Source organism: Pseudopipra pipra, chromosome 4 (assembly GCF_036250125.1).
Source record: "Pseudopipra pipra isolate bDixPip1 chromosome 4, bDixPip1.hap1, whole genome shotgun sequence".
NCBI classification, from domain to species: Eukaryota; Metazoa; Chordata; class Aves; order Passeriformes; family Pipridae; genus Pseudopipra; species Pseudopipra pipra.
This window is the reverse complement of record NC_087552.1, coordinates 34,325,950-34,351,031: the sequence shown is the minus strand read 5'-3', so window position 1 is coordinate 34,351,031 and position 25,082 is coordinate 34,325,950. Positions and strand designations below refer to the sequence as shown.

The window sequence follows — 25,082 nt, the reverse complement described above, 5'->3', positions numbered from 1 at the left end:
GTCAAAAGATGGTAATGAGGACACTTTATCTCTGAACACACAAGGGGAGTGTCTGAAAAAAACATATGAGGGCGAAAATATTCTTTAGGCAGAAGAAAATGAAAACAAATTTCATGCTCTCTGGGTACCTTGCTGTATTAAGGGACTGAACTTATTCTTCATTGCCAAAGAAGAACTGTGGGAAAGATGCAAGGTGCAAAGTGCAAAGAAAAAGACTTAGAAAAGTACTAATCACATAACTTCCACTGACACACTACCACAGAACATCTACTTTTTCATGACACAATTTACTGCCTTATGTTCTAATTCAGAATTTTTTTTGCTCTAAATTTGGAAGCTCCTGTGAAAGGTCATTCATTCAGGTCAGCCTGTAGTTCGATGTTACTTATTAGGAATTTATTTTTCATTCTGTCCCAATTGGGTTGTTTTCTGTTTGACTTTCTATTAGCATTGACATTTTCTCCCTAAGGGTTTTTTCTCCTTTTAGAACTTGATTGGGAAAGTTTCATGGAGTTTATGCAGCTTTTATCTCAAAGAAAATGTTCTGATTTATTTTGTGGTTGTTCTGCTGCTGACATTTGGTGACATTTTCTCTTTTGTTGACAGCTTTGTACGTCTTTAGAGAGCAGGCTACTCAAGTGAAGTTATTTAATTTGCTTTGTCCAGCCTTTATCATATCCAGAATATAAAGTACTTTCTTATTTCATTCCTGTATTAGCTTTCCCCTCTGATTGCTTCTTTTCTGCACTTTGTTTTCCTCTATGCCCCCCGTGTGAAGTATTTTTTCATTTGTCAGTGGTTGAATATGTCTTTCCTGAATTTTTTTTAAATAGTTTAGCACTATTGGAGCTGTTTTAGACAAAATACTTAGCTCACTGACTGAAATCCAAGATTTTTTTTTTCTAATAGCTGCTACACAGGTGACCTAGAAAAAAAGACTTCTATGCCAAAATGGATGTGACTAGAACTACAACTTCACTGCTAATGGCAGAAAATACAAAATACTACCAAAAAGCTTTCAAGAATGATCTATCCCTCAGTCACCAAATATTAAATACTCACCAAGCTGCAAATAGCATTGTCTTACAACTGTGGGATCATAAAAAACTGATTTTTTTAACAGCGTTTTCAAAAGCTGCTAAAGTATGAGCACTAAACAATAAAAGTAATTGGTTAATTGCAGCTCAGTAATTGAAAATTAGAAGCTTTAAAATTAAGTTTTCCAGAGGTGATAGACTCTTTCTTCTTAATCAGTGCTAGATTTCAGAATAACTTTGGTGGTGAGAGGGAAGATGAAAATTTCAATTAGCAGTGCTAAAGAATAAAACAAATTATGTTTTCTGAAAGCAAAGACTTAGTGGCACAGCTGTATTCTGGACCATGTAATTTAATTTTCAACCAATGACATCATGATTTTGCAGTTTCAACTTTCAGTCAATTCAGAGCAAGTGGTCTCTTGTAATGTAGAGAAACAAAAAAATTGGAAAGGAGCTGGGTTTCCCACATGATTAAAATCTTACAGAATTTTCCAGCTCTTGGCAAGGGGGTAGCCAGGGGGACTGTAGGGGGGCCTCTGTGGGAGGAGGCCAGGGGCTGCCCTGTGCCAGATGCAATCAGCTCCAACGGACCCACAACAGGACACAACTGAGCACATCAGCCAACCTGATGACACCTCCATGAAAACACATTTTAAAAAATTCATAAAATGCCAGACAGAGAGGGAGGAAAAAAGAAGTGTAAAAGAACAGAGAGAAAACTGAAGTCAGAGGAGAATGAGCTTCATGGAAGAACAGATATCCCCTGCAGCATGTGGAGGGTCCATGCTGGAGCAGAGGAGTGTGAGGAGGAAGGAGCAATACAGAGGAGCAAAGAAACTGCCATGTACTGACTGTAAACTCCTGCACCACTTGGAGCAGGGTTAGAAGAGTTAGAAATGGAAGAATGATGTTGAGCATGGGATAGGAAGGACAGGGTGGGGTTGGGGGGGAAGTTGTTGCTTTGACAGCTGTCTTTTCATTTCCCACTACCTAAATTAAAAAATATATATTTTAATTAGCAATAGATTACATTGATATTTCCAAGTTGAGTCTGTTTTGCTCATGACATAAATGGTAAGAAATCTCCCTGCCTTTATCCTGATCCATGAGCTTTCTCCCTTCCATTCTTCCTCTTTTCTCCCCTCTCCTGCTGAGGAGGGGAAGTGAGCAAACAGTCAGGTAGGAGTTTGACTGTTAGCCACCACAACATGCTGCAAGAAACTCAGAATGCATAGCCCAGACTCACACAGAGCATGATTTGAATGTTGGCTTTATACAAAAGTGAAATAAAATGAGCCATTTGTCTTGCCTAAACCCATACTTTCACTCACACGTTCCCTTCATCCATGGATCTGATAATCATTTCTCAACGAAGACTCAAATCTTCATCTGAGTAATCAACAATTTCCTTTTCCTAACCATAATCAGAATGCTTCAATTTCCTAAAATTGTCTAGCAGTTACACAACATCTTTGCATGCTTATCATTTTACAACTCAAATAATGAGGATAAAAATTGAAACATTTTTTTTATGCAGTAGGTTTATCCATTTTCTGGAATACTACAGTTCTAACAAAGTGTAACTAAATTTTGAAATGTGTGTCTATGTGTCTCCTACTGTGGATTTACAGGCCTAAAAGGCTATGAAAACAGATTAGGGGATTGAGCATGCTGCTCAATATTTGAGCTCTGTTTTTATTTCTGTTGCTTGTTTGCTTGTTTGTTTAAATAATTTCCTGAATTTTAATCATTTTTATGTGTTTACATATTTTGGGTTATTTTCTGTGCTTTCTCAGTTCCTGGCATACTAATGGCTCTGAAAATGACAGCACCCATCTGCCTTGTGCTCCTGTCTGTAGCACCAGTGGTAATACTGTATGACTGTCAGCATCAAAATAAGTCCCACAGTAGCCTTGTTCGATCAGATTTTGACACAGACAGCTGACACTGAAAATTAATGCAGTGTGGTTTTGACTTAAACAATAATTTCTACTAAAATGGATATTATCTTACTTGTGTAAGTTCACCTTTTGAATAACAGTTTACCTGTTGTGCAGCCACCAGCAACTGAAGAAGTTACAGGTACCAATCTCAGTCTCCTTTGCTGGTTGTCATTATTTCTGGCATACATAAAAGAAAACAATCTCTGTGACATTGTGGAATATCTTTTCTACTCCAGCAAAGTGGTAGAAAAAGGAGGAGTTGAAGAGTTCATATCTTGGGCCTTCTAGAAATGAAGATACGCTACCATCCAAAGCATCAGGAGGTAAAAAATCTGTCAGAAGTTCTGCTTCTACAGTTTCATGACAAGGCTAAGAGTTTATTGCCCAAGTTTGTCCAATACACTGATAATTTAACATTCATTTGCTGTGGTGCAAGGTCAGATATTGATGATCTTTCTCTATGATTTGTCCTTTTATATAATTTGTTCATGTGGATCATTAATATATTCATAGTTGCAGTCATGTTACCTGAGAGCTATTTGCTACTCAGCCCTCTCATCAAGAAGAGCGGCTGACAATGTAAATCTGTATTGATAAATGAAGTGCTTTCCCCCACACAAACATTTCTCTATACCTTCACATACATTCTCACTCTGAAGATGAACTCTGAATAATGCTGTTCCCTTTTATACCAGTTTGTGCTACGAAGTTGCTCCTAGATATATGATCCCATGAAGTTCAAAACCACAGAAATATAATTAAATGTCCAATGCTAGTGTAAAAAAAAATAAGTGCAGTGAAAAGGGACTTTATAGAGATATTGTGAGGACAAATGAATGACTGGAACATACAACGTGCTTCACACTCTCTTGAGCTTTAACTTTGTTTCTGTTTTCTCATGGGTAGTACAAATTGTATCCCTGGCCACCATTTAAGTGACATTTTGCAGATCATATAAAGCTAGGTAAAGAACTTTTAAAGTGCACTTTTGGAACGAGTTTAATTCAGGCTTGATCCATTTCAAGTAACTGCATGCTCTCACTATAAATCATGATTTATAGGTATTCCTATTGAACCTCAAGGTTTCTGCAACAGCTGTCTGGTTTTAATTGCACTGCCTTTTCCAGATTAAAGCATTACAACTTGCTTGTTTTCAATTAATCTATGTTCAAACTGATCTTTAATTTATCCTATTATTTTTGTAATGTTAATAAAAGCAGTCATACTAAAGAAATATCCAATGTTTACATATTTATTATGCCAAGGGTTGTTCTAGAAACAATTAATCACAAGAATTTTCATCTTAAAGTACTGCTTAAAGTCTGTTACAATTAAATTGCCACGGGTAATGGAATTAAGAAATAAAATTAATAGAATTAATTTCTGTGATAATTCCAATAAAACTGTGTTAGACTGGATGGCAATTTAACTGTTTGGGAATATAGAATTAAATATTTCTAAAGTGAGTAAAATTCTTTTAAGCCAAAAGTTGATAGCTCAAAAGAGTAATAGGTTTAAATCTTCTCTGATTTACACCCTGAGTGTGTTTATGTCACTGCAACCTGAGGGTAAATAGGGTAAATGAGATAAAAAGTCAGATTCACATTTTAGAATGAGTATAAATTTGGTCCAGTATTTCTTAACTTCAGAGATTTATTAAAAAAAACATAAAACACTACCCTCTGCTGCGTCATCTATAGAATAATATTTCCTAGCCCAGAGCTTCAAGAGATTTATATTACTTCTGGGGCACAAGAGAACATGTTTCAATTTCAATTCATATCTAAAATTATCTATAAACTGTCTTTAATTAGCTGGCATTACTGTGCTTAAATAAGGGAACAGTAGAGTATAAAAATATCCTTGGGATCATATAAGACAATGGTTTGATGTACTTTTTTTGGCTGCATCTGAGCTGGATAAAGGCAATACTGTTCTCCACTCCTTGTCACTCTTTCCTTTCCTTTCCATTAACATCCCCTCAGGTCTATTGGTTTAACCTAGGTATCAGCACTCCATATTAGCATAAGCTAATAGTAGGGGTGTTTTCTAACCCAGATAACTACAGATGCAAATTAGTAATATGAGTGAGTGGGCTCCTAGGTTGTCAAATAAAAGTGCTGATAACTCTTGGAGGTTATGGCATCATAGGAGAAGCTATGAACCAACTTTTTTAATCTGCTGAACTGGATCTGGAACAACGCATCTGAACTGCAAACTCAGAAAGATTATGAGTTTGAGAATAGCTGTCAGATGCATCTAGAGATTGTAAAGGGTCAGATATGTTCATTATGGATAACATATAACTGTGCCACTAAATGCACTTATTCATCTTTTTTTATTTATTTGTTGAGGATTAATTATTAAAGGAATTTATGTTTTTTGTTTTCAAACAGTTCCAAGGGCAGTCCTGAGAGCTTCTTATATATTTTCTGAATATTCACACTTCGAATGTGAAACACTGATCATTTCCAAAACCTTAATATTAATAAATTATGACATAAGTGTCAACAATAAATTGTTTGGCTCCAGCTAAACAGTCATTTCTAACCAGAAAGAAAGGCTTTAAGTTTTGGGTTTGACTTTGACCCTCAGTCATTAACAGCTCTGGTATTGAATGACAGATGCTGTGGGTTGTTTATTATTTTTGGTTTTCAGTCTAGACAGATGGCCAGAAAATGAAACAGCTGTATTTGTTCTGAAAGCCTGAAGGCACTGCTTCTTAGGTAGCAAAAATTCTTATGATGGACAGGTTCAGAATTTAGGGACAGTTACAAACTCTTGCAGCAATAAATGAGCTTGGATTGACCTACAGACCCCAGTAATGTCAAAGAAGATAAGGACATGGCAATCATTTTGTGCCAGAATGAGATTTTTCTACTTCCTCTCAGCGTAAGGGCTACTTGTTATAAACATTTTATTAAATCAAAAAAGGTTTCAAGGAAATCAAAAGTAATTTGAGGTTCAACACAAATTATTTTTTTTACACAGACTGAACTAGAAGATTTTATGAGTGATTGAAATGCTTGAAAAATGATGTGCATGCACTCTTCCTGTTCCAGAAGAATCTTGCAGCCAGAAAGCCAGCCATGCCCTGGGCTGCATCAAAAGCAGCGTGTCCAGCAGGTCGAGGGAGGCAATTCTGCCTCTCTACTCTACTCTCATGAGACCCCACCAGGAGTACTGCATCCATCTCTGGGGTCCCCAGCACAGGAAGGACCTGTTGGAGTGAGTTCAGAGGAGGGCCAGACAGATGATTAGAGGGATGGAGCACCTCTCCTATGAGGAAAGACTGAGAGAGAAGAGAAACTTCCAGGCAGACCTTATTTCAGCCTTTCAGCATCTAAAGGGGGCTCATACAAAAGATGGATACAAATTTTTTAGCGGGGTCTGTTGTGATAGGACAAGATGTAACGGTTTTAAACCAAAGGAGGGGAGATTCAGGCTACACATGACAAAAAAAATTTTACAATGAGAGTGGTGAAACACTGCAACAGGTTGCCCGGGAAGGTGGTAGATGCCTCATCCCTAGAAATATTCAGTCGGGCTGGATAGGGCGCTGAGCAACCTAATCTAGTTGAAGATGTCACTGCTCCTTGCAGTGGAGTTGTTCTAGATAACCTTTAAAGGTCACTTTCAACCCAAACTATTGTATGATCTCTATTTGCTGTTGGATTATTTTAAAATATCTTATTCTCTGAGATAATTTGCTGATGAGACAACACAGACCTAAGCATGTTTGACCCTAATGTTACTTTTCTTCAGTCTAGGTACGATGAATTTGGATGCTACAGAAATGTTATTCCTTTTCAGGAAAAACAGGTTAACAGGAACCTACAGAGCAAGTTTTATATTAAAAGTATAGAAAATACTTTTTTATTGCAATGAAGTGGCAACAGTGATGAAAAAAATCCATATGTTCCAAAATGTCTTAACGAAAATTTCCTGAGAAAAACACCAGCGCTAATGCTTTGTTAAGGCTATAACTGCGTGGTATAATGACCCCTGGTAAAGTATGACATTTTAAATTGAATGCATTTATTAATATCCATATAGTAAAAAAATTGTTATACTACGTAAGAGAAAAAAGGGGAATTTCAGAATACCGAAACCAGTGAAACTCATGGTGTAGAAGAGGAATTAATGCAGAACTTAAAATAGAATCAGAAACATATTATTGGTGAGAACATCTAGATTACATATTGGTGCAATAGCAATGACTTAAAATTCTAGTTTTTAATCAGAAAATATATGAAATCATAAAAAAATCCATCTGCCCAACCAGAAAAACCATTCTTCAAGAATCATCATTGACTTTCATTCTTGTATGGGCATTTTCAATTGTAAAATGTCTGTGTTTGAAAAATGTAATTTTAAAATAATTTTCTTCTGAAATGGCCCTCAATTATCAAATTCATGTAGAGATCAGCAGGTTCAAGACACACAATTGGACATTTGGGATGATTAAAAATGCAATTGCTGATGTGCAATAATTACGTACATTTTCTGAAGTGCATCTTGTGTAGACCATTTGTGAAGTTAGGTATAGTTACCCAAACTGTTTAAGCACTTTTCTTAGTGAACCTTCCAATTTGTACAAGCATAAGTTTTGCATGACAGATAAAAAACCAGAACATTTGGATCTGCATATGACCAGATGAAAGAGGACTCTAGAAAGGTAGCACTTGGCCTAGTTATAAACTCACAGATGATAAAGCTACAGTGATGAGGATGTTGTAAGATGAGATATAGCCAACTCTCAAAGTAATGGAATAAGACACTCCATAGAATTTTATGTTATAAACAAAAAGACAGTGTACAAGAACATGATGAGAGTGTACAACAAAGAATGAAAAAAAAAGTTAAGGTCTTGGTGTTTTTTAAGAATAGTAAATGTACATTTTTCCTACCTGAACAAAACTTCACAGTAGATTATGATATCCCAAATACTGTCTTGGATACTAACCAAGCTCATAAAATTGTACTCTGAAGAATATCCCTCACAAACACACAGTCAGAATATTTGTAATACATTTAGGGGTGATTGCAAATAAAACATCAGCAAAAATACAGAACCCGAGTTCACTAGTATAAGAGAGAAAAGAAGTATAGAAAATCATTTAACCATTTTACTTACTGGTATTACACATGGAAGCTTGAATAGCAGTAGAGAGACTTCTCTTATCCAAAATTTTGCTTCACAGAGAGAGAAGTAGGTCTTTCTCTTTTCATTATAATTTTCAATTTTGTAATTCCATTGACTTCATATCTGCATACAGTGAGTATGCACACCAAAATCCTCTGACATGTGCTTAAGGAAGACAATTGTATTGTATCTTTTAAATACTAATTCAAACCAATGTAAAATACCTGTCAAGAGGAGCCTTCAGTATTATTACTTCCACCATAATATGAATTCTCATGTGTATATAGTTGCATATGAACTTACATCTTGTGGATGATAGATAGGCCAACTATGGATCAGAAATAATTTTGTGATAGCATCATCATGGCTAGGCTTCGCGAACGAAGATTTGGGAAGGCTCTATCCACATTTGCTACAGGCACGCTGGTGGCTTATGAGGTCAATACGTGACAGACATATCCGATTGCATTTTGTGATAGAAGCAGTCATTAAATATCACAAATGATGGATAGCAAATACTAAAATACTAATGAATAAATAAAACCAGTTGTAGGCTGGCATCGTGTAAGAACAGCACTTTGGAAGAGTTTTCCATCTACTAAGTGTTGAATATGATTGTGTCAACCACCAAATTAATTCATAAAAATCAACCAACTCATGAACAGAAGAAAAGAGAACTCACTAAATAAAATACTTTTAAATGATCATTTAACCTACTTACATTTAAGATTTACTTCCTGGATTTCATATTTGGAAATGCTATCTAATGAAGCTTTATTGTTACCACTTTGTGCTGATTAAATACCATAATCCTCTTATTTGTGCAGATCCCTAGTGTTCCCCACTTTCATTAAAAGCAGGGTTCTAATGAAGCTCATGAGGTGTCACTAGGTAATTACTACTTACAGTCTGAAATGGAATTCAGTTCCAAGCCATTTGCATTTATGTGCTAAAACTAAATGATTAATGTGGATTTTTACACATTTTTAGGTTTAATTTTTCAGTCTAATGAAACCATAAATTTCAAGCTTTCAAAAATATTCCTATCTCTTATTTAATTCAATATGTAATTGAGAACATGCTTTTGCTACAGATGGAGAGTCCTTTTCAAATTTGAATTCATTTGGTGTTTTGCTGAGCTAGTAGACTAAGTGCTACAGATTGCCCAATGTTCACTATGCTGAATCTTAGCTTTCAAATTAATGGAATGAAATTTTGGAAATTCACGAGGTCAAAAATATTTTCTGCAAAGGTGATTGCTATATTTTCTGCCCATATGAAATGATTCCCACAAAGTGGTAACAGCTGGAAACAGTTAAAGGCAAAATTCTATATTTCTATACACCAAAGTGAATAAACTCCAAGTTCGGTTACATATTCACCATATGCAATATCTTCAGGCATAATATCTCATTTTAAAAAAGTGGATAAGTTATATTTAGCTAGTGGTAAAAACACTCTATGTAAAAATATTACAACAGATTTATCTTTGAAGTTCAAGGTAGTATACCAACTTGTGAACATCCGGCTGACACATTGGCTTCAGTGAGAGACTTTTGGGAGGGAATAAAAGAATTCCAAACCAAAATGAACTCTAAAAGGCCACGAACATAATTTTTTTTTAAGTCTAGTACAGTTTCCTCAAAGCTTGCACAAGTAATTCTGCCACTGAGATATCTCTCAGCCAAGATGGAGAAAAAACCTAAACACCAACAATGCAACACTCTTCCTACATCAGTATTTAAAACTGTTGAAGAATGCAATTTTGTACACACTACATGAACATTTCTCTAGTCTTCTGCTCGTCTGAGCTAGGAAGGGTAAGGATATGTCATTACCTTGGCTATCTCAACTTTCTCCACCAGTTTCTACTGGCATGTTTCACGGAGCATGATGAGAGGTACAAAACTGCTCTCTGCCTCATAGTGTCACTAATAAATGCCCAACTGTCTAGCATACCTACTACTACACACAGCGTATATTTAAGAGCTATTTTATCTATTAGTATTCAGAGACTAACTCACAAATCTTTCTTTATAGTAATATGTTACTGTAATTATTTTGCAAATAAAGCAATTGCTTGATATTCAGTGCTATCATATTTTGTCTTTGAAAGAAGAGAGTAGTTATCATTGAGAAGACATTAAAGCATTAATCGCTATACCCAGTTACAAAATCTATAAACAAAGTGTCTCGAAAATGCTCGTAGTAATAATTGTAGTTAACAAAATTGCCATTGATGATTACAGCTAAATCCCCAGGTTCTAATTTTCTAGTCACAGCAGTGTAAAATTCAGGGCAATACCTCATTTTTGCTCCATAACATCTGTGACAAGGTATAATGCATCACTGACAATCTAGTGATTCATGAAATGAAAACTCCTTCCTGTTTACATCACTGCAGACATTCCCTGGGGGTTTTTCACAAAACACCTGTCCGGTTGTACAGCATGCAAAGCATGAGACATTAGCTATCTTATAAAATTCTTTTATTTCTTGGTAGTTTAGTGGTTTTTTTCAGAAGCACTAGCCTTAGAGAAATTGCAGTATCTATTTCACTTTCTGTCACCAGAATTTAAAGATGCTCTCAGTAGGTGGAAACAGCAGACTGATAACCTCAGCACTGGTGTTCTCTACAAGCCTTTGAAAGACATATACAGCATCACATGTAATTCAAGTGGTTGCTTTGCATGTATTTCACCAACCTCTTCAGATTCTGTCTTCAAAAAAAAACCCTCTTACCTTAAGCAAAACTATACGTCTGAAGCATAGATCACACATATGAAACTAAAATGTGCTAGTTGATCCTAACCCAGAGAACTCAAAGACTTTCTTGGTTTCCTATAGGCAGCATGGAAAGAAATTAGCCACCTGCTGAGAATAATCCTAATGCAGTAGCTACGAGGAGAAAGTAGTCTGGAGCAAACCAATGAACTCATGTATATATCTAACTTCCTTCCGTACCTTAAAGCATGGAGCCTGTGTCCATTTTGAATGCAGGCTAGATCCTATTCTTTAGAATTAAGGTCTACAGACACTGTTTTCTTCTCTTTTTCCAGAAGGGGTAATGCCATGACTGCTCCATGCTGAGTGGTTGCTGAATTCCTTCTGACTGAGGATATGCTGCAGTACAGCTCTCCAGTACCCTGCAGCTTCACCAGTCACACACAGCATGTGGGACCATGCCAGCAACACTGCATCAGTCACAGACTGTGTGACAGTTGCTAGTGCATCCATTTGTTTTGGAAACACTTACTAGATTGGGTTTTTTCAAGGGACTGCAGTCCTTCTCTGGTCAGGTTTTGGATAATTCTTCCAGAGCAGTTCTGAACATGTACGCAGAGCATACCAGGGCTCTTGCAAATTCCAGGTCAGAAAGGCAGATATCTCCCAAATGGAGGCATTAGTGAGCAATTTTCATTTTAGGAGGTTAGCACCCACATAAACCCCTTTAGATGCTTTGGCCTCTTGCCAAGTTCTGTGCTGTCTAGAGGTGTTGTACAGCTGAACAATTTATTGCCATTTGCACTGTAAAAATTGTGCCCTACATATGCTGTATAGCTGACTGACTCACATAGCTCATAAAACAACAGAAAGAGCTCGTTAAAATTTTTGCCTACTTTTCATTTCTAATGAGTGCTCTCTCAACAATGCTTGAATAAATGACTGAAATTGAGAGTGCTGTTTTAATTCTGAAACATGTAGAGATGGAATGATTGCAAATAAATTATATTAGACACCATTGTTTTGATCCAGTTCAAGAGCTCTTGCATTTTTTTCACAGCTCTGTGAAATAGTTGAGAATTCATTCTTTGGTGCAATGAGACTACTCTTCATATTTGTGACAGTACTTAGCCCACAGGGACAAATTTCTGGTAAAAACATGATTTCCCTGAAAATTAAGATTTATGTTTCTTTAACATAGAAAGAAATATCAGCATATTTGTACCATAACAGTCTGTCTCTGAGCTACCTATATTACATGGACAGTAAATTAAAATATTAGGAATTTACTCTAAGACAAATTACTTTCTCTACCATATTTCTAATAATGTGCAGCATGGAAGATGACTGATAATGTAGCATGAATTGCTTTACCCCCCCACACAGAGGCGCATTTGAACACTTCCTTTAATCTTTTTCATTCCTTAAAGCACTCTCTTCCCAAAGCATGAGCTGCTATCTGAGCTTTGTGGCAAGTATCCCTAAATCTACTATAACAATAAAACCAAAGTTGTAAGTGGGGTTAGGATTTGGGATAGTAATTATACCTAGATTTAAAATTATGTGACAACTTTCACACTCCGAAAAAAGCAGAGTTTCCATTCATAGAATAATAGACTTTAAGAAAAAATTTTATAAAAGACTGCAATGAATTTTTTTGTCATAACTAAAAACGTCTTCATGTGAAGACATTAAGAACAGGTAGAATGCTGATGGGACTGAGAAGATCAACACTTAAAACAGACACTACATTCCTCTTGTCACCCTTGTTCTCTGAATTTTAGCACTAGCAATTTTTTTCAGTTTTAGCTATATATTATCATGATACAGTAGGGTAAAACACAACTGGCAGAGCCACATTTTGCTGGATTCTTTTATTTCTATTCCTTTTTCACCATTTATGTGCATGTGCCAGGAAGACTGCCTGCAAATTAGAACACAAACAAAATATGTCACTTTCTTTTTTTCTTTTCAGATGAAAAAGTGTTCCTATTTTCTGCTTTCTGTCTCCATTTTTTTAAGAAACAATTATTGTCCTTGTTGAAACTGTGAAATGACATTTCTAATGTCATTGGATTTTGAAGTGCACTCTGCTTGTTTAGTTGTAAAGCGTGTTTTAAAAATATCTATATCTCTTTATTTTGTTTAGTTGTTCAGGCAGACGACTGTAGTATCTTTGCAGAAAGTCCACATTTTCTGAAGGACAGTGTCAGATTTATGCCTCAAGAAAAGTCAAATTGTATTTTAAAGTGGTGATTTTACTCTACTGTATGCATATAAACTAGAACAATATAAAGTTATTTTCCTAAAATATTATAATTCAATAATTTTAAAGTGTTGCAGGAAAAAAGGAGGGGAAAAAAAAAAAGGAGTGACCTTTAAATTGTAGTAAAACTTGTACAAACCACATGTGGGGACTATTTTCCAAAGGGCAATCTTAGGTATGCAGCATCAGTACCAGACATTCAGGTTGGGCTATTCAGAGAAAAAAATGTAACTTTCCAAAGACAATTGAGCATTTGGGCATCATTCTGCTCTTGAAACATGCCATCAATCCTCAATATGTTACAATAGAAAATTAATACTTAGCCAATGATATTTTCAAAATCTCCTCCTACAATGTGTGCTGCTTTCACTGTTCTGCTCATTATATTGGGTGGAAAATCTTCTGACATAACAGCTTTCCTCTGGAAATGCTGATTCAACAAAGCCGAAACCAACTGATTTCCAATTTTTGAGGCAATGCTGACTGACTTCTTGCCAGTCACCAACCTACCCGTGCTAGAAACCACTCCCTAAAAGTGGAGCTCCTTGACTTCCCAGGTTCCCAACAACTTGTTTTATAGTGTGTTCAGGGAGACACATCTTCCTGTGCTTCCCACCCTGTCAAACAGGAGTGGCAGCAGGATGCTGCTGAAGAACTGACCTGCACTGTCTCGGAGTTCTCAGGCATACCATTTGGCTTGTTAGCTGCGTGAGTAGTAACAGCCTGCACAGAGGCAAACTCTGAAACCCAGGGCACAGGAAGCTGCCTTGTGAGAGGTTTTAATGCCTGAGTAGTTGCAGATATTGAAAACCTGGATAATGCCAGTTTTGTGGCAGCTTGTTTGTGAGTGAGGTGCTGAGGGACTTAACTTGCTGCTGCTCCTCTGCTTCCCTGCTACCTGGATATCTAGTGGGATACCAGTGTCTGATAAATGTAGAGAGGAAGTGTTTGGACAATCTGCTCTTAAAACCAAACCTCATGTTTATGTCTTACAAATGGTCTGTACTGAAAGCTAAAAGCAAATCAGACATTACAGATCTGATTATAGGCATGCCTTGTGAATCAGTTTTATGAGACTAGAGCTATATACTGCTATAACAGGTGAAAATCTTGTGAGCAGTGAGAAATTCACTTCAGCCAGAAAAAACTTTTTACAGATGACAATGCAATTACAAGCACAGGGAAGTCCTTGGAGCAGGTATTGACTATGTCTGCAAGAGGCCACAGGCAACATGAAAAGCGTAAATGATCTCAGCCATAGCTGTGTCTGCACTATGGCTAGATGAAAAGTTTTGAATAAAAGCAGGGCAAGAAGTATGACAATCTTGGACAAAAGGAAAAGGGTATGAGAAGCCTGCTGTGCCTATTTCTGAAAGCTGGTGTGCAGGACACAGGGTGCTATTATTAGGTAGATATCTCAGCTGCAAGTGTTATTTTAAAGGTCAGTATAACTAGACATTAGGCATCCGGGGTAAAGCTCTTCCGACAAGAATTAATTAACTGGGCTTCAGAGCTGGTGACTGAGTGCCCTTTAAGCAGTAAATTCCGAACAACTCAATTGTCAGTGTCTAAGAAATTCCAAAGCAAACCCTAGGTGTCAGCTTGTTTTAGGTGCCCAGCTCCTGGGTTAATTGGTTCCTGGTGCTCTCAGGCAGCTTAAGGTGCAAGCCATTGTCATTCCCTGCAGGTATTTCCAGCAAGCTAAAAAGTTCCAGATCAGTTGTTAAAATATCAGGAAACCCTATGGAAGACAATGTGTGAACTGACCTTTTGTTCAGATTTGTAATTAAAAAAAAACAAAACAAAACAAAAAAATCTAACTAAATCTAACTAAAACACAGACTTCTTAACAATAAAGATCTGCATTTTCCATTTAGCTCTATTGTCCATCACTTCAGAAAGTTACATCAATACTCAAGGCAATATCACTCTACATGTTTGTGATAAATCCTTTAAAAATGAAGCTTATAGGGAAATCTAGAGTGCATATATTCACAGAGTACATTTTACAATTTCACTAAGTTTTAGCGCTTTCTTGTTGCAAAACAAGACAGTGATTAGATAAGGGACATAATCTACAGCTTCTGCCCCCAAGTGGATACATCTTGAATAAAAAGTTTAGCATCATTCATTATATGTCAGTGTAACTCAAGACCCCAAGGCCAACCACTCCTGGGGAGGCAAATCCAAAGCCAAAGAGAGAATACATAATATTAGCTTCTGCTTGATTTTTCACAAAGCTTTCTGTGGTGTGTAGAGAGTAGAAACTCACAGAGCTTTCACAAACTCAAGAAATAGGAGATACAATTTGAGAAGCAGAGTGGGACATGATGAGACCTGAGCTTGGGAGCCATTCTGCAGAGACATAACTGTCTAGCACATATAAGTTACTTGCCAAGTTTTTGTTTAACATCTCTTAAAAGAACTGTTCCCAGTGACAAGCATGTGCTCTTTCTCTCTCTCTCCATATATGCATGCGTATAAATAAAACTCTGCAAGACTCTCCTCAGCAGAGGAGAGTCAGTAGGTTCAGAAACCTACTGAAGTGGCGGTATAAATATGATTTATATAGCCTGTAATAACAAAATAATATTAAACTTAACATGAGTACACTAATTGCAAATTTCCTACAATTCAATTAGTAAAAAAAATATTAATTTTAACATGACATTGAGTAGGGTAAATGTTGTTGGCTGCATATGAATACTTTGTATCTTTTCACTGTTTTTGACCTATAGTTCACAAGCAAACTTGGGAGCAAACATCCTGTTCCTCATCATAGGTCATCACTTTGCACAAACAATGATCCATGCTTTCCTTCTCCCCTGCCTCCTGGGTGATTGCATTAATAGATAAAATACCTCTTGATTTTCTGACAATTCCAGTACTTACCTCTGGCTTCTTCCACCTTTCTAGTTGACTACTTCTCAGTCACAACTGGATCACATTGTATTGCTTTTGTATTCAATAACGTGGCATGAATGTCACTTCCAACATGTTTTCAAAGGTGTTTGGAAACTCTTTTAGCCTCTTGTCTTTTAGTTAGAATCAAAAATAAAAAAATTTCCAGGAAACATTTCTGAAAGTTACATCAGTTTCTGTTCTCATGGACAAAGGTAAGGTATTTCAAAGTTTATCACTGAGGAAGAAGAGACAATTACACTTTAAGGTTGCTTACAACTAGTGGATAAATCATCAAACCACATCTTCAATGTATTGAGGAGGCTTAAGTATGGTTGAATGGAAAACTGACTTTTCCAGAAGTTCAGTACTCTTCTCAATCAACCAGACACCTTAATTATGTACTGGCTACAAGTCTAATGAAATGCCATGGTGTTATATACGGAAATACTACATACATAAAATATTTTTTTGACAAAAATCAGTCCTCAGAATGTTGTTGTAATACAGAGGGTGAATTCATAATCCAACACTTATAGAAACACAGAAAAGCCCTTCTACTGGCCCTAAATTTGGAAGTGGTTCCTGCATTCAGCTAATGATTGAATTTGGCTTATAAATTAAATTACTGCTTTAGAACTTGGTGTTGAAAACAGTTAAATAAAACAAGCCATTAGCAATATAAAAGCCCCAAATGCATTGGTTTATATGCATTTATGTGTGAAGATTTAAAAGAATTTAAAAGAATTATTAATCGATCCTCTGCCTTTTCAAGACTTATTTATTTATTCCAAATAGTTTCTTTTTCTCATTATGCCCTGTTCAAAGACATTATCAAGTAACTATGCTCAGATATTCACTTCATCATATGAATGCTACTCACACAGTACAGCTGGGAGCAGGATTTGGTCCAGTACTTTTAAGACTGAAGGAGAAAAGCCTCATCCTACGTGTTCAGCATTTTTTTACTAAATGTAGATTTCATCTGGATACTACATAATACCTGGTGGTGAGCATTATTGTTCAGCAAACATCACAAGGGGTAGTGTGGTTAGAGGGAACAATCAAGCTGGGTGCAGGGTGTGAAGGAATTGCACTCATGTGTACTTGTTTAAATTTTACTCATGTGTACTTGTTTAAATTTTACTCACAGGACAAATCCAGGCTACTGTTCATGATCAAGCTGAATAAATGATTTTGCTCTGTCTTCTGAGCACTGAGGACAAGTTTTTCTGGGAGCAGTAAGGGCTGAATTTGGCTATCTTTGTGGGGTTTGGGGTTTTGGTTTGGTTTTTTTTTAATGTAATCATAGAGCTAATAGATATTTTTTTATAAAGATTGAAGCTACATTGAAAAAAGAAATTAACATTATTTTAGTTTGGAGAGAAACTTTTAACCTCGATCAAAATGTTTTTGTTACTTCATTATACCACTAAAAGGAAATTAGACCTTAACACTTTAAAGTGTTTCAACACTTTAAAGTCTATTGTTATAATAAAGAAGAAACAATAATGAAGCAAGGAGCCTCTGTTAATTTGACAACTTGCCTAATATAGGCAACATGATTTCAATATAATGATCCAAGAGATTTTTTTCAAAATAGGAGATCTGCCAATTTTCAGTAACAAGGTGAATTAAGTGTATTCATCTTTCATAAATTTTCAAAAACCATTTAATCATAAGCTAAATGTGTTATTTTAATTTTTTTTCTGTATAAAAATCTTGACAGGAAATCCTGCTTCACCAGCTAAAAGTGGTATAAATTTCATAGTTTGTTATACTTTAATTGCCCAGTCTGAGCCACTTCTTTACTCTTGGCTTTCTACTAACACCCACAGTTCACAGAATATAATTGTTTGAACTACAGCAGTGTAAAACAGCCACTAATTCCATTTATCATGACAGAACAGTAGAGTGAGCACAAATGCAATCAAAACTTCCATCAAGAGGGAAAACATTTGGACAGTAGAATAAAAAGAGAATAAATACTGACCAGAAAGTCTGTTTCTAAGAAAAATGTAGGTCTTACCCTCACAAAAATCATTAAGAAAAGCAGTCTTCAAATCTTATACTCTGTCAAAACCAGACTTCAGTGATGCCAGGCACTTAAAACACTTTATCAGTCTAACTTGAACAGATACTTTGATATGGCTAGCTACAGTTCTAAAACCTATTTTATGTACATTTTTGCATAGAGGTTATGATATGCATGAATCTTAAAATATGTGTCTTTATTCTCCCTTATATCTGCACCCAACACTTAATCTTGTTTCTCATTTTGACATGCTACAGATTTAAGCTGGTGGCTTTTGTTTGGCTCCTGCTTGCTTGACACAACCAGAAAGAAAGTACTCACAAGAGACTGTTCTGAGTGAGGAAAGAGATCAGTGGTGACAAAAAATTATCTAGAGCTGCAATAGTAAAGAAAATTTCAGTTTTGTAGAAAACAGCCAAATAATCCCCTCATCATTCATCACCCTACTACCTTAAAAAGGATTTCAGACATGATAAGGAGCTAAAATTTCCTAATTGGTAAGTATATTTTAGCACTTATTAAAACTATAACACAAAGCATGACCTGCTTCTCAACATAACCTAGTTTGCTTCTTAACAGAGCCAAGACCCTCTGAAGACAAATTGGTCAACCTGATGTGACATGCCTTAGAAAAACCATTTCAAAGGTTACAATTTCCACAGCCACCCTTGTGCCATATGTTAATCTTCTCTACTCTGTATTATGAGATAATGAAGTAGTCTTCTTTTCCAAGGATATAAAAATAGCACAGAGATAACAAGGGTCAAAGACATTATGACTGATACATTACAAATTCATCTTGAACTGTACTGTTTTTGTTACAAGCCACTCGGATTTGTTTTTACCTTCAACTTATGATTTCTTTTTTTTTGAGTGCCACTTGTCTTAGACCAGTCTTTAAAAGCAGGAGAAGATTTTGGCCTTGTCTATTTCTCTTCCTAGACAATTTTCTATATCTGTGGAAAACTTCAATATATCCTACAGAATCAGCTGACATTGCAGGAGTTAAATCAAATCAATTGTGTACTTCGCCTTATTAACCACCAAATGTCTTTATTTTCTCTCAGGTAACAACACGTCGGCCCAAAATATCTTGTGGCTTAAATAAGGACAGAATGTTGCAATGATATTTCAATTTGAAACTCATGCCTATGTATTTGATTTGGAAATAGAAATGTGAATCTAGACTAGACATTTAATACTAAAACTAAACTTTTTTAACCTTAAAGCTGGGCTAAAAAACATCAAATGCAAAAATGTTTTGATGAAATAAACCCAGAAAAATTAGAAACCACCCTGGGGGTCTTTGCAACCATGCTAGATATATTTTCATAAGATTTGTGGAAGCAGCAGTTGGAAATTTCAAGAGAGAAAAACAAATAAAGTAAAATTTTCTATGTATGTGAAAATTCTTATGGGAATAAACATTCAGGGCTCATTCACAGAAAAAATAAGGGAAAACATATGTTTATACAGATATATGCAAAACTCTTTTGTGCAAAAAGACATTTAGAGACAGTTACAGACCATAAAAAAATTTTTCAAACTTGACACCATATTAGAGAATTTACTCATTCTCCCTTGTTTCCTCTTCTTAGCTCCAGAGAAGACAATTTCAAAGAGGTTGCTGGTTCAAAGACAGCCACAGTTGTTAGAATACATGTTCTCTTGGTAAACCTTGTTTTTCTACTCTAAATCTGTTGTTTTAACCAACAGTGCTTAATCCAGCAATACTTACTGTCAGTAGAAGATAACCCTTAATTTTTATTAAACATTCTTTTTCCATCTTCTAGATGCTGTACCACATGATCATATAGCTTAAAAAAATGCATCAGCACAAAAGGATTATGTTTAAATCATTTATGTTCAGTCTAGTACACAAATGCCCCTGAAGTCATATGACATGAGACCTTTAACAGCCTTGTCTGTAAAGACTGATGGTACTTACAGTCTGGAATTGATGATATCAGGTCCTTGAAATAGCACGGCCTCCAGTAGTTGGAGCAGAAGTTCCAGTCCCCTAAAACTCAGATAGTCATCACATTAGTTAAGCAGATACAGGCAAGAAAGCAAAAATGTGCTTTACCTGCACAATTTATGACATTAGGTTTTAGAGAGAAATGCAAATAGGTAATTTTAAAAATGTACAATGCTTTTACTTTTAGCATTTTCAGTGAATTCACTTCTTCAGTGAATGCTGGTATCCAGTTCCTTCTTTAAAAGGAGCCATCTTGCTTTTAAAAAAGTTATTATATGCTCATCTTAAGTTGGATGTAATCAGCCATTACTGTAGAAGGATGGCAAGGGCTGATGAAGGGATGATAATGATTCTTTATTTCTGCACAGCTTCCCATATTACTCGTAGGAAGGCTTTAGGCTGTCAAGAATCAGGAGTTACTGGATTGGAGCTTCTGCAACAGTTCCCAGTAATAATCTTTCGAAAGGTTTAACCTTGCAGGTGAGAACAAGTTTACCTGTTGTTATTCATAATAGACTGTGAGTTTTTTAAATTATAACTTAACAATAACAGAATAGCAGTAGATAAAAATGTGCAAAATTGAAAAAAAAAACAAAAAACAAAAAAACAAAACACAACAAAAAAACCCAAACCAAACAAAAACTCAAACCCAAAAGAAGCCACAAAACAGCTGTTGAAAGTGATATTATATCTTAAAATCCTTACCTATCAGAAAGATTTTTTTTCAAGGGAGAGAAGATCAGATCAGTTTCATAATAATAAATTAGTGGTTTTGTGTATGTAACATCTGGCTCAAAATCATGGATTTACGACTATAAGTAATATTACAAGTTTGGTGCATGGATGGAATTATTATGGTTATCTAAAAACGCATAAACTCATCTCTAAGAAATGTGGCACTTATGGATATTTCATTGCTGAAGCAAAAAGTAATTTTTTGTGAGTGAAGGAAAAAACGTGAACATAATGAGAAAAAATCAATAGTCAGCAGAATTATTTAAAGTAACTGAGTAAGTAGCTTTTATTTTAAAAAGGGTATTTTTAAAAGTGTAATTCAATTTGAAGGTTTTAACTGAACAGCAGAAGGTCAAGAATTTTACTATGATTACTTACAGTATGCTGCTACAAAGTCAATAATCTTTAGTACTGACACCTATTATACTGGAGCAAAGAAAAAGCTACCTTTCTCCATCAGTAGTTCTTACTATAATCTATATTATTTCTTTTCAAAAAGGTCTAGCTATTAAAAATATATATATTTATAAAGAAACCCCAGAAATCTGGTGCCATTACAGAATGTTTTACAGTGTTTGAGTGTCAGCACTTACTTTATAAACCCTTGCCTTCAAAGGTTTATGGCTGAGCCATAAAAATCAGTTCATTGTATAACTTCACTTATTAACTCTCATTTTAGGAGTCTGTTCCCCCACCCTGCTCTTTCCCCCTCACTAAATAGCCAGAATTTCTTTCTGTGCCCATTACAGGTTTATTTTCAGAAATACTCTTTTATGAGTGATTTTCTTCTAGTTACTTCCCTTCACAATTACACAGCATGACTTTTTAAATATAATGTAACAAACCCTTTAATATAAATGTAAGATGATCTCTCAGCTTTCAAAGACATAGATTATTAATAACTGAATAACTCTAACACATTTAATCCACAAGTCCTGAGCTTCTATTTTAGCTCACCTCCTTCATTACTGAGTAAAAAGTCCCTTAATTGTTGTCACCACAAGCCTCAGCAGCATTCACACGTGATTCTCTATCAATCTGCCAACATATGTATAAAGCTGTGAAACAGAACTACATTTTCATGAAATATTTGCAGAAAAAACACATCTTAGTTCTTGCCTTGTTTCTATGTCTCTGTAATACAGACACAGGCCATAAAACTAGTCTAACATATTCTTAGAAAACTGGCGTTCCAATAGCACCGGCATGTCTAGTAAGAGGGATCCACTATATATTGTGAAGAAATTTAATTAGATTTCATATTTAATCAGAAATTCTTAAGATTTCAATTTCTCAGCAGCAAGTTGCAAGCCACCATAATGGATGGCTGCCAGCCATAGCTACAGTAATCTCCCATATATATGTTCCTGCACATGTAGGATCCCAATCCTACACTATTACCAAGCACTCAGGTTCTCATTATCCAGAACTCTCCAGCAGCCCTCTTTGACTACTCTACCACAATCAGCACTGAAAACAAGAGACTGACCTGATTGTTGCTGGCTCAGTTGGGAACAGCCCTATGGACTAGCAATGGTAAAATAACTACAGCACCCACACTTTGCAGAAGATCTGCAAAGGATTCACTTGTCAGCAGCAGTCCATTCTAATCTTCTGAAGGAAGAAAACCAAAGTGAATAGCCCCGAAATACAGAAAAAGCTGCCTGAGGTGGAGTTGGTGAGGCAGGGGTGGAAGGGTGAAAGGAGAAAAATGTTCTTGTATAAATAGATCTCATGAAAGACAGCTGCTCATCTGGTAATCCTTGTCCACCTTGTGTGGGCTCTAGATGAGTCAAGCTTTCTCATATCTGCTGCTGGGTGAGAGCTGTAGAGAGACCCTGTGGATCTAAAGCAGGACATGGCTGAGCTTTATGGTGCGTTTATTCCCATTGCTGCATTCCTGAGTGATCTAATAGAGCAGAGGTTCTTCCTCAAGGAGTACGTTGATGTAAAGTAATAAAAAGGATTGTACTGATTTGGCTGTCAAACACAAAGATAAACTCACTGACATTCCCAGAAATAAAGCAGAGTTCTGTTGTCCCTTTATGTTTGAAGAGAAGGGAAAACACATCACATTTTCACACAGTGAAACTTCCTGTTTTCATTCTTTCTTATATATCTATCTATTTACTTGCTCTCATCCATTGTGTTGCCTCAGCTTTCTCCCCTGAGACGGGATGCTTTCAGCTGGCCTGTTGAACCTAGTTCTTTTCTTAAAAAGGGATGACTGAAAGCTACCAAAAATAGGCTGTCTATTTAGTTGTTTATGATATATTGATACTCTCCTCGATTACATTCTCTTAGGAAAGAGAGATTCATATGTCTATATATGTCTCAATCTTTCTAAATAGCTATCTGGGGAACTGACATAAAATCAAATAGGCTGATTGCTCTTAGTTTCTCTATCATTTTCTCTTCATGTAGTTCATGCAGAGTTTAAACTCCTCTGTGAAGGTATCAGATTTGTATATAGTATTTCTAATAGCACACATATTTCTCAGTGGGGAACAAACAAACAAACAAACAAACAAGGTATTCTCAACTCACATTGCTTTTCACTTAGTGTGATCTAGAGAATCTGCACACCTTGGATTGTTTTTGCACGAGTACCACTAAGTTTCAGAGTAACCTTCAGTAAATCACCCCACTCCCTTTTCCCTGAATTATGAAATGGTAATAGAAATATTCCATAAACTGCAAAGGACTTTAAGTCTTATGTGTGATCATGATTATCTAAATAACTTAAAATTCAGTCATTCCCCTCACGGAAATACAGGCATCTCAAAACAAACAAACAAAGAAACAAACAAAGCAAAACAAACTGCAACCAAACAACAAAAAAACCCAAACTGCTTAGGGCCTTTTTTAAGGCCTTTTCTCAGTAAGTGAAAGACACCAATCCATCAGTCTTTATCATGTGGAACAAGGGAACACAGTTTCATTGACAAAACATCATCAAGTGGCAGGGGAGGAATCCAGAGAAAGCTACTTGTTTCAGAAATCCTTGGATGAGGGTATGTATTTCCATTCAAGTCCTTATCAGGTAATAAGAGAGGTTTTCCATTTTTTTATAGAGTAAGGATACCTGATATTCAATTGTATCCTCCATTCTGTGACATTAAATTACAGAACGAAACTGCTCAGCTATAGCTGCAAGGTTACATTCTTTCTAAGAGCACAAGAAACCTAAACTTGTGCCTTTCCACTAACAGTTCTGTACAGTGATTACATCACAACTGAAAAAAAGGAAAGTCAAAATTGAAGCTGATGCTAAATTTTCATATCAACACACTGAACAATCAGATTTCAGGATGAAATGCGAGCAAAAATATTTTCTATTAATTTTCCTATCAAGTTTAAAGTTCAAAGGTAGTTTTACCTCAAGACAATCTCCACTCTTTAGAAATGCTAACATTGGAATCAGCATTTCTGGAACTTTTATTAATGGCAACTACTTTTCTAAAAATAATGCTATCTGTACTCTAGAAAAACAAGAACTTGTTAATCATAGAGTCGAAGTACACATCAGCTGGCTGGAATACAACAGAGCTTACAAAACAACAGTTTAATTTTTGAAATATTTTCCTAATTGCAGGGAGTAGTAAAGCAACAAAGGAATCAAATTTCACATCTAAAATTTTACTGCATTAATATCAATGACATTTTTCTTTTATCAAGTCAACAACCAAAAGAAGCTTGTTCTGTTCTAAGCCATCTGCTTTATTGTATTTAAAATTACACATAATGATTATATGAACTTGAACATTTAACGTTTCTGGCTACTCTGAGAGAAAAATGCAATTTCATAGCTCAGCTTTTCATTTATAGTTTGGCTTATGCACTCACAGAGGAGAGAACAGTTGCTCTGTAGCAGTTGCTCAAGTCCCCAGTCATTAAGTTAGTCAAGATTTTGGAGAATTACATAGAAGTCTTTCAGGATTGCTTCAGACTACATTGAATTACCAATAGCAACAAATGAAAGCAGTCACAAATTAGATAATTTTGCCTCCTTTGCCAGGGATATGACTCAGGATCAGTGCTCAGTTAAATCAGATAAAATAAATTTATGGTAACCATCATTAGGGATTTAGTGTATGCAAGAATGTGACTTTCAAATATTTATTTCTACAGAGAAATCATTGCTTTGAAGTCTAGCCAAGCTCAAATGTCAGAAAACACTATCAGGCATTATATGTGAGTCCTCCTTGTCTTCATTTTCTTGATTTCCATTTTTCTTTGTTTTCTTCTCATCTTCCCACTCTAAATATTTTCAAAAGCAACAAGGGAAGGTAGCTGAATAGAGGACATGGTCAAAAG

General features: G+C 35.8%; 1 long non-coding RNA gene across 1 annotated transcript; it reads left to right on the top strand.

Annotated features, from left to right (window-relative positions):
- Window positions 1-252: 252 nt before the first annotated feature.
- LOC135413849 (uncharacterized) lies at window positions 253-20,624 on the top strand. Its single transcript, XR_010430434.1, has 3 exons — window positions 253-362; window positions 18,310-18,549; window positions 20,399-20,624. It is a non-coding gene; the product is annotated as an uncharacterized LOC135413849 (long non-coding RNA).
- The last annotated feature ends 4,458 nt before the right edge of the window (window positions 20,625-25,082 follow it).